This window comes from Cibotium barometz, chromosome 13 (assembly GCF_041138505.1).
Source record: "Cibotium barometz isolate CiBa-2024 chromosome 13, ASM4113850v1, whole genome shotgun sequence".
In the NCBI taxonomy this organism is placed as follows: domain Eukaryota; kingdom Viridiplantae; phylum Streptophyta; class Polypodiopsida; order Cyatheales; family Cibotiaceae; genus Cibotium; species Cibotium barometz.
In genome coordinates, this window is record NC_141058.1 from 2,172,501 (window position 1) to 2,176,343 (window position 3,843).

Sequence of the window (3,843 nt, forward strand, 5' to 3'; positions counted from 1 at the left end):
GCTCACCTAGGTGATCTCGCAGCGTTTGCTCAGACGATCGGACGATCTATTGCGGAAAACATGCGGGGTATGCCTGAGAGAGAACCTAGAAGCAAGGCAGTACAAGTGGCTAAGCTCACTCAAAACTTCAGTGGTAACGAGGATGTTAGGAAGCACATTGAAGTCTTTGAACACGTGTGTGATTCCTTGGAAGAGCACAATGAGCTGCATAAGTGTAAAGCCTTAGGCTTAACCTTAAGTGGGAAGGCCGGAGATTGGTATCGAACCTTAAGGGTTGAAGAGCGCACTCACTACCCCACTCTCAAGAGATTGTTCTTGAAAGAATACATACGTGAGGGTGTGCTTTGGGGAGTAGCATCTCAACTCCAAAAAGCTGAACGAGAGGAAGGGGAGTCAGTGAGAGACTTTATAAGTCGATTGAAGCATCTAAATTCTCGCTGCACTCCCGATGAGCGCTTCAATAATAACCAATTGCTCGATAGATTCATCCGAGGATTGCGCCACGAGGACATTTACAATGGCCTAGTCATTAGAGGTCTTACAACGTGGGAAGCAGTCACTGCCAATGCAATCCAGTTAGAAGACAACTTGATGATTGCAGGTAAAAAGGTGTCTTCAGAAACAAAATCCGTTAGTTCACAAGTATCTAGGCACAAGCCAATGACAGTAAAACCTATTGCCAAGGAGCCCAAGATATCTGAAATGTCTGTGACCGACCTTACAGGAGAGAGCAACAATGGTGTTCGGTTTGCTTAGGACCACATAGCACGAGTGAATGTCCCACATTCAGAGTCAAATTCAATGGGAATTGCAATGCATGTGGTCAGTATGGCCATCAATCTAAAGATTGCCTAGTACTTAAGCGAATGTTGGCAAATCAGGCACCATTAGCCTGGTCGAACACACCTCAAGTACCTGCGCTGATGCCTGCACAACCTGTCGAGCAACCGTCACACAGCATATAGTTCCAAGGAATCCGAATGTAGTCCAATCTGTGCGGTTACCACCGCCAGTGCTAGGACCACAACCTCCACATCCAAGGATTACCCCTATAAACCAGATGGGTTGTGAGTCACATAGTGCATGTGGGGATTATGAAGAGGAGATAGACCCCACGGCTCCATATGGGATTGATACGTTTGAAATGATTCCCCAGTACTACATGGAGGATCATTTCGGGCAAGTTAAGCCTGTATATCAAAGCGGCTGCTCTCGCCCCACAAGAGGGCAAAACCTTAATACCATGGCAAGGAGACCACCTCTTCAATGCTACGAGTGTGGTGGACCGCATCGTGGAGCGGAGTGCCCTAATAGGCTACAGAAGATCGCTACTCAGATGCAACCAAATCAAGGGAGCACATCGGGAATGTCGGTACTTACATGTAATCGTTGTGGCATAGATCATTTGATTGCTTAATGTCCACATAATCCTAATGCACCCAAGATTACGCCATTGAATTTGGTTGAGGTCACCAACCAAGCACGAGGAACCACACCTGTTGTACCCGCGAATGTAGTTACACGGTCAATGCTTCAAAATCAAAACTACATTCTTGAAGAGAGGGATACTGCATCAATCGCTCAGGCAAAGAAAAAGAAAACACGACGAAAGAGATCGCTTAATGCCACGAGCTCCAAGCCTAGTTCAAAGACTAACATAGGGACAGGAGACGACCCCGTGTATATGAATGATCCTGAAGATGATTCTGATTCAATAGAAACCATGGGGACCAAAGCCACTACCTTAAGGGAGGAACCCACTCGGGAGCTCAATGAAGGAGAATCAAGCGAGTACATAAATAAGGGAAAACAGAAGGAAACTTCCTCGGCCCCACAACCAAGTCAGTTAATGCCCTCTCTACCACCCAAACTGACTGAGACTCCCCAAGACAAGCCACGTGGGCCAAAAACCCTCAAGAAAAAGATTGGAACTTACCCAAACCCAGTTGAGGAGATTGAACAAGTGCAACACTTAAGGGGTTTGGTGGAAGAAACACAAAGAGAACTGGAGCCAAACCTGAGAAAAATCAAAATTCCAGACACAGTGTTTCCTACGCAAGTTCAGCCTCACAGGAACCATAAACTGTTAGCTATACCTAGTATCATTCGGGAAGAAAGTGAGGATAGGACATCAGGAAGTGGGCAAACACCCTTCTTGCTGGAAAGAATGTTTAGTGAGGGAATGCCTGACCCCATCGAAGAGGAAGTAATTCCATCTTCACCAGTCCCTAGTCAAGGGGCGATGTCTCGAAAAGTACCGTTGAATGTGTCCAAGCTAATGGATTTCATGTCCTCTGAAATCAAAACCACGGTCATATCCAAATTATACGGAGATCCCGAGCTATTCTTAGCTCTTCGGGCATTTCTCAATGGAGAACTAAAGGCGGGGCTACCACAATTTGCAAATATGGATAGAGCCGACATGCTTCAAGATTAGGAGGAACATTGGGATCTACAACCCACCAACCTAGATGAAAACTCGGTCGTGGAAATACCTGTTAACAAGTTGGGACAGTACTTTGAAGGTGATGAATCTAATGCCACCCTCCCCATTACTACCAAGGGATTAACTCTAAAGGGAATCCTTGATGGTGGTGCTGGAGTGAGCATTGTGACTAAAAACTGTTGGGAATCTATGGGGAGACCTCACCTCGAAGTCACAAACATAGTGGTTAAGATGGCAAACGGAACTATTGCTAAACCTATTGGAATGTTAAGGGACCTTAAGATCAAGGTTCTGGGGTACAAGGTAAGACATACCTTCATTGTAATGGATTTCTCCAAGCATCCTATGTCATATCAAATGATCTTAGGACGTCCTTTCATGAGGGAAGCACAAATGGTGCATGACTGGTTGAAAAACCATGTCTACCTACAATTCCAGGACTCTGTCATTCGAGTTGATCTTGAGAATGGTCGTGCACATCCTTTAGGAAGCAAGGTTATCATTGATAATCGATCGGATACCACTATTCACTCCGCCCCATTAAGGTATTGCTATACATGCAAAAAAGAGACTGATGATGGGAAAGATTCTCCTTATATGGATGTTCTACCGGGTATGACTGAGTCAGATAACGTGGATTGGGTACACCTAGCGGCAACCATAGACACATGGGGGAATAGAGGCACAAGCTGGGTAACACCTGAGGGGCAAGATATGCCACCGTTAGTGCCAATAAACATGATAGGTGTTATGCACTTGACTCCTGATGGCAAGAACATGGCAAACTCCACCGACACTGAAAGTAGCGAAGACTCTGACCAATGCAACTCTGAGTATGAATCTCAGGAAGAAACTAACTCTGAGCCTGATGGAAGGGATGAATCAAATATTCACCCAAATGTGGAAGCAAGGTGCTCAAGGCCTGGGACAGTGACCTCCTACAGTTCATCCGAAAGTGAAGATCGACCAAGTGAGTCCGAATCTGATAGAAACAAAAATCAAAAACTTGGTAAGAAGAAAACGAGACATAAGCGCCAACGCTATCGAGCTAATGTACGAACTGCAATAAATAAGGAGAGATCCACTGCAGAATGGCTTAGTTATGTAGGAGCCATTGATGCTCATCGGGGGGAAGATAGCGGATAATTGGGGACAATACCTCCAAAGTGTCATGTGGTGTATTCCGCAACCTCATGACGTCGCCCAATTAGAAATCGAAGAGAAGCCAAAACTAAGTCGTACTGCAAGAAGGTGACAAAACCAAGAGTTGGCTCAGCAGCAAAAGGAAGCGGAATTGAAAGAAAAAAGCCTGGCACAACAAGAACCGGTAGACTTACATCCCGCACCCGAGCATTTCAAATCATTCACCACAGGGGAACGTAAAGTAGTCTACACAA